Source organism: Octodon degus, unplaced genomic scaffold (assembly GCF_000260255.1).
Source record: "Octodon degus isolate 3935 unplaced genomic scaffold, OctDeg1.0 scaffold00069, whole genome shotgun sequence".
In the NCBI taxonomy this organism is placed as follows: domain Eukaryota; kingdom Metazoa; phylum Chordata; class Mammalia; order Rodentia; family Octodontidae; genus Octodon; species Octodon degus.
In genome coordinates, this window is record NW_004524645.1 from 372,007 (window position 1) to 378,869 (window position 6,863).

Sequence of the window (6,863 nt, forward strand, 5' to 3'; positions counted from 1 at the left end):
ATCATAATTACTTCTGCAAATTTACCTTAGTTAGTTCTTTGCACCCCTGTACTCCCTTCTCCTACTCAGGGCAAGTTCCTAGACTTAAATAGCTGCAGCATAAGATAAATATAGCTTCTATGGATGCAGAATAATTGGTAAAATTATGCATATTTTGTAAAACTTTTGCTAGGAATTGCTTATTGGCCCTTGAAACAGGTGATTCAATTTACATTCCTTGGGTGGTACTGGGTTTTGTTTTTGTCTTTTAACGTTTGCCAAATTGAAAATTTGATGGGTGAGGGTGGAGATTGTTGGAAAAGTTATTTCTTTCCATAGAAAACTGCGTGGCCCAGTTTTAGGTCTTTTAAAAACTGTCTTTTATTGTAATTTTCTTTTTAATTTTTTTTTTCAGTTGAGCAATCACTTGGAAAAAGAGAAGGAGAAACTAACCTGTTTTTCTTTCTTTTTTTTTGAGGGGGGAGGAGCTTGTGCTCTGATAAGACAGTACTACATTTGGTCATTGCAGCCAGCCAGGAGAGCCAAGCTGTTTTTACTGTGCTAGGGTCTTCCTAGGGCTGCAGGGGCGATGTTAACACACCTACGCCTTACACTGATTCAGAGACCTCCCAACCCCTCTGTCCGTCCGCCACAGCCCAGCCTCTGAGGGCGGGGCGATCTGTGTGGAGACGCCTGGCTCTGTGGATCACACAGTGTAGGCAGTTAAGGACATTTGCCCCGCGGGGCTCCGGAGCCAAGAGGTGACCAGGAAGACTGGGCTGGGCTGAGTGGCTGGGCCAAACACGTGACGTTCCCAGCTTGCCTCCTGGGCCTCTGGGCGCTTGCGACTGAAATCGACATTTGCCTCTGGCAGGAAAATGCACTTGCTGGTTTCCGCCTGCATCAGACCCTCAATCCAAAGGCTCTGGGAGCGCGGTAGCGTTTGAAGTTGCTATTTTAGGAATCTGACAGTGAAAGGTAAGTTGTTTGTTATTCAGCAAAACAAACCTGACAGGAATAACCTAGAAAGTCAGGGCCACCTTGTCGATTTTAAAAATTTGGTCTTGAAAATAATAGATATCTTTGAGAGGCAAGGGCTGTATTTATCGCCAATTTAGAGATGGGCTTTCTGAACAGAAATTTGGTCAACCTGCAGGGATGGTGGTGACAGAGCCAGGGTTAAATATAGAAGGACACGAAAGCTGCTGGAATAAATAGTAAGCAAGCTCAACTCCAGCCTGCTTGGAAAACTATCTATTTCACAATCCTGTCGGGGCTGTGAGCAAAGAAAATGAGAAAATAGTGATTTAAAGTCCGGTGAAAGTAAATTAATCTATATGATACTGGAGTACAAGTAAAAGCTAGTTTCTGCTTTTATACTTTTACTATTCAAAACCGGATAAGTGGCATGGCAAAGAAAATTTTATATTGCTGCCCTTTAGTTTGAAATATGCTATGTCAAATTTATGAAATTATTACAGTTGGGATTTTCTAAGGCTTTGCAGGCAAAGCTGTTTCAGTTGTAAATGAGAAATGTTGACATTGTACATATTTTTGTGATAGTAAAATGACTCACTTCAGAATGTGATAAAAATTAGAAAATATGAAATAATGAGTTGCTGTGAAACAGGTCTTTCATTCCTGAAAGATTAAATGTGTTACCAGAAAATGTAAGATAAATACAGAGCCAGATACAATTTTGCTCGTGTAATAGTGCTTTATTTTAAATAATCAAATATTAAGGGCTGGCCAAATAGCTCAGCGGATTAAAGTGCCTGCTTCGGCAGAGAGCAGCGGCCAGGGTTCGATCCCTTTCCTGTCGTGGCGGCCCCGCCCAGCGGGGCGTGCCGAGGTGGCGATTGAGACTGGGCTTGGTGTCGCGCGCCTGTAATCCCAGATCTTTGGGAGGCTGAACACTATGAGTACGATCTATGTAGTGAGACCCTGTAGACCCTTACTAAAAATATAAATAAATAAATAATCAAATATTGAAGTAAGTAGTATTCACATGGTGTGACTTTTTCCCTTTGGTAAATACAAATTAATACTGGAATGCAGCTATTGAGAATAATTAAAGCAGGCAGAATTCATCAGTGTAATTAGTATGATAGTCCATAATGAACTGCTTAGAATTAAAGCGTTCCATGCAATACTTGACATACAACTGGAAACACTGAATCTCTATGCAAGGTATGCCCATGCGTGCTATAGTTTGTGTCATTGTGATTTGCACAAAGTATATTTCTCTACCGCATTTGATAAATACTGATTTTACAGTTAAACACTATATTGTATTTCCTTTCACTATAATCCCCTTATTGCTAGTTGTTTTTTCTTTTTTAAATCCTATTAGGTGCCTGAAGCCTGTAATAATTTGGAATTCTCCTGTTTGTTTCCCATAATTCTTCGTGAAAGGCCTGGCACGCTGATCACGAGCAAAAGGACCTGAAGGGAGGTCAGAGTGAGGTTTCCGGCCACTCGCCACTCACCTCCTGAGCCGCTCAGGGTCTTTCCCCTCCACAGACCTCCTGCCTCGCTCCCAAAGCGTCACGTGGAAGTTTGGAGCCCGCCTCCCGGTGACGTCACGGCGCTCGCAGCCATCGCGCCGGAGAAAGGATGCTCTAGGATGCTGTCCAGGTGGGCGGCCGCGCTGCGCGATGCGGCACTGCAGGTAAGGGGCCCGCGGCGCCCAGACACCTTCCCGGGCACCCCAGTGGCACGGGCGCTGCAAGTGGAGCCCCACCGCCGACGGTCCGTCTGAGCCCTGCAGCGCCCCGCCAAACGGAATATGGGACCTCTGGCTGCTGTGGCGCCTGCTGCTCACAGCTGCCCGCCCGCCGCCGCCGCCGCCGCCGCCGCCGCCGCTGCTGCTGCTGCACCGGGCGGGGAGTGGCCTGGGGCAGGTCCACGCGTGACTTGGTTCTTGGCGGATCCACCTCGCGAAGGTGGGCTGGGGCCGCCTAGAAAGACAGGAGATGTAGCACAGAAGGACAAAAGAAATCTGGAATGACCACAGTGAGAGAGAGAAAAAGATAACCACCAACCGTTGTTGCCCCACTGTTGTTGTGCTTCTTAAATAACATTACCTATTCTCCTTACATGGGTTTGTTCTCAGCTGTTGGCCCGATTTCATTCAGGGCAAAAGCTTGCTGGGGGTTGGCAACTTCTCGCTTAGCAATTTAAGGGCCAAATGTGCTTTGTAAGTAATTTTTCATTCTTTTACAGGGTTCCAGCATGTAAATGTATTTTTCTTCCCGGTATTTTCAGTGGATTTAAAAATGATAGAGTCAAATACAATGAAATAAAATGTAGCCTCCCAAGATAATGCCAGTGTAACAGACTGCTAAATCTCTAAGAACAAAATGGCCCTTGGTGGGGCTTGGGGGTGGAGATAATGCAAACCCTAAGAACCTCCAGAGTTCTTAATTCCCTTGCTGAATAATGAGCTTACTGAAGCAGGGGCCTGATGACTCAGGTGCAGATGGAGGAGGTCAGGTGACTCTTCAGTTCCAGCATGGCAGTGTGTGTGTGGGGGGGAGGGGAGAGTTGATAGAATTTTGCGGACCGTGTTTACATTTCTTTCTCTGGGGCTGTAGCCAGGACATGCATGGGCACTCTCAGAAGGTGAATGTGCCATTCTTTCCTGAAAGCCTGATCCCTCTGGAAGCTGAGGCATCAGTCAACTATATTGAAACTCACACCATGAACTACTGATCCAGCAGGCACTGGGGTGGGGGAGGTAGTAAAACAGTGCTATTTTCATTGACCGTGAAGAAGGCATTTCTACCAGTTTCCGGTACCCTGATGTATTGCAGCGGTGATTCATTTATTTATTTATTGCAGTTTTCTTTCTCTGGTTCAGGTTAGCTACAAGGGCGAAAAGCAAAGCTGGGCATGGTAGCACCTGCCTGTAGTGCCAGCACTCAGGAGGCTCCAGGAGACTCACTGCAAGTCTGAGGCTAGCCGGGGTTACAAAGTGAATTCTGAAGCTTGAACTGCAGAGCAAGACCCTGTCTCAAAAAACAAAACAAAAAGGATGAAAAGCAGTTAGGGATGTAACTCAGTGGTAGAGTGCATTCTTAGCGTGCACAAGATCCTGGGTTCGATCTCCAGCAGAAAAAAGAATGAAGAATCCCTAGCCCTGACCCCTCTTCCCTGGCCTAATTCTAAACTGAGCAAAGCAGATGACTGAGGCAGACATAACAGAGACCTAGATTCCAGTCTCAGCCTTGTAGCTATGTAACCTTGGACAAGCCACTTTGTGTCATTAGGTCTCAGTTTTTTTTCATCCTCAAAGTACCAAAAGGATTTAGATTAGGGTCTCAACTTTGGGACAGTTGGCATTAGGCACTGGACAACTGTTTGTCCTGGGGGCTGTCCTGTGCATTGTAGCATGCTTAGCAGCATCTGTGGTCTCTGCCTACTAGATCTAGGTCCCTCCTTTCAGTTGTGCTAGCCAAAAATGTCACAGAAATTGCCACAAGTCCCATGAGGACTCTGGTGCTCCCAGGTTGAGAACCACTGACTCAGGTGCCTCCTTTTCCTCCCTGTCGCCTCCCTTTCCCCCATCTCCCCCTGCTCCTCTGCCTTCTCCCCTTCTTCCTCCTTCTCTTCCTCTGCCTTCTCCTCCTCTTTTTGCAGTGCCTTGGCTGGAGCCTGGGCAAGTGCTTTATCACCAAGTTCCTCCAGGCCCCAGGTGAGCTTGCCATGCTCTTCCGGCTCCAGTGTTACAGAGCTCACTTTCCTATGATTTGTTCAATGTGGAGTTCTTGGTTAAAAGTCTGATTGTTTTTCATAATGTCATATATATTGTAAAATACAGTGTGAAGGCCTTTTTAGATCAAAGATTTTCAGGATCAGCTTCTGTCAAAATGGTGGGGGGCAGTTTGTATGCCGTTTGTACCAAGGGCACCAGCCAGGCAGAAAGGAGAGTGTTGGAGAAAGAGGAAAAAAGCTGTAGATGACTGTGCTGCAACCTGTGAGCCCCTTGTTCCCACAGTCCTGAGTGCATCCTGTGCATGTGCAGTCTCAGCCTTGGGCAGACCTGCCTCTGAGAGGCAACTTCCTCTTCGGTGAGAGCGGGGATAACGATCTGTGCTCAGAGGTGTTCTAATGATGAAATGTGATATCCTGCATTACTGTCAACTGTGGCAGGGCTGGTGACAGTGTCCATACAGCTGGGAGATGAACACAAAACTGCCCATTGTGGTGAGGACAGCACACTGAGGCCTCAGAACTGGACACGAGTCTCAAGGAAAGTCTGGCTTTGGCACATATGAGAGCCCCAGGGACTGCCTCCCTTTGTTTCTGAGAGCACTTGCCAGATGCATAACATGGGTCCAGTTGTCCTTGCTGGCCTACTTCCCTGGCCTTTTGGGGGACTGTGTGGAAAGCAGAAGTTCCGCAAGCTGAGACACTGTGGGGAGCCATGAAGCCTTGATGGCAGTGGCTTTGCAAGGTGTGTGACATTTTTACCAAGCATTGGGAGAAGGGGTATTCACAGAGCCAACATACTTCCTTGATTCTCAGGGTTGGGACCATGACGTGCTCTTCCCCTCTGCCCCTGAAGTGTGGCAGCGGCTCTCCCTCCTCGGCTCCCTCCTTCTTCAGCAAACTGTGCTGGCTCTGTGAAGTGCCTCCTGTTACTAGTCATCAATTCCCAGCGCAGCGATTCAATTGAAAGCATAAGCTGTGGCTGAGTGGAGGAATAGCGAGTGCTGTGCGATGATGGTGTGAATGGATTATTGTGTCCTCCTTGGGCATCCTTTCTTTCTCTTAATCATTCACACAAAAGGAGAAAGCTGCCACATGGAAAGTAGCTCTCTGGCGTGGCAAGGACCTGAGGTTCCCGTCCTCCTGCAGCCTCAAGGGGCTGAAACCTGACAGTGGCGTGAGTGTGTTAGACACAGATCTCAGCCCCAGGTGAGCCTTAAGATGGCGGAAGTTCATGAGAACCCTTGAGCCAGTGCCCAAGCTGAGGCACTCCTAGATTCTTGCCACTGGAACAGTGAGATGGCACATGGGTGTTTCCTGCTGGTTTTTGGGAGCAGTTTGTTTGTTACACAGCTATAGATAGCTAATGCATGTGCTTGTAGAGAAGAGTCATATTGTTTGGAGACACACACTGAGGTATTTAGAGTTGAAATGTCATGATAGTTTTCATGAAATTTAGTTTTCTTAATTCTTTTTATTTATTTATTTTCCTTATATATTTAGTACAGGATCTACAGGGTCTCACTGTGTAGATCAGACTCTTAGTGATCCTCCTGTGTTCACCCTCCCAAGTGCTGGGATTGCAGGCACGTGCCCTAATTCTTTTTTAAAAAAGATTTCTTGAACATTCTAATGTATGGATGAATGGAAGACATGAATTATGCATTAAATTCACAGCTGTTTCTACATTTGTCTGTTATAATACCACATGTCATGTAACCTCTGGAAAATTCTACCATCTACTGATGAGAGAAAGGGCTTAAGAAAAGGCACATAACAGCTCAGGGTTATTATAGAAAATATTTCTGATACTACGAATCTTCTTAAAGTGTCTCAGCATCCCAAAGGAGTTCTCAGACCACACTTTCAAAGTCATTGTTCTAGATCAGTAATTTACTTTCAATGGTTCAGTTAAACGAATAGAGAGAAAGAGGAGGCAAATATAGCCAAATAGGAACAGTTGCTGAATCTGGAGTCATTTATTGGATTCTTCTGAACAATGTTCTATGTATTGGAAAATAGTCATAATAAAACTTTAAAGAAATATAGGCTCTTAGATGGGGGTTCCGGATTGAGTAGCTCTGAGGTGAGGCTCAGGGGAACATTTTAATTTTCTTTTCTTTTCTTTTCTTTTCTTTTCTTTTCTTTTCTTTTCTTTTCTTTTCTTTTCT

General features: G+C 45.8%; 1 protein-coding gene across 4 annotated transcripts in view; it reads left to right on the forward strand.

Annotated features, from left to right (window-relative positions):
* The first annotated feature begins 732 nt into the window (after positions 1-732).
* Positions 733-6,863, forward strand: part of Clcn4 (chloride voltage-gated channel 4) — a 77,527-nt gene continuing 71,396 nt past the window's right edge. Inside the window, exons 1-2 of one of the 4 annotated variants that reach the window (XM_023719535.1) lie at positions 733-957; positions 2,395-2,650. The gene's annotated coding sequence lies outside the window, so the exon portion shown is untranslated. Of the gene's footprint in view, positions 958-2,332; positions 2,651-6,863 lie in introns of all 4 variants that reach the window. The other 3 variants (XM_023719532.1, XM_004635024.2, XM_023719534.1) reach the window with 3 other exon arrangements.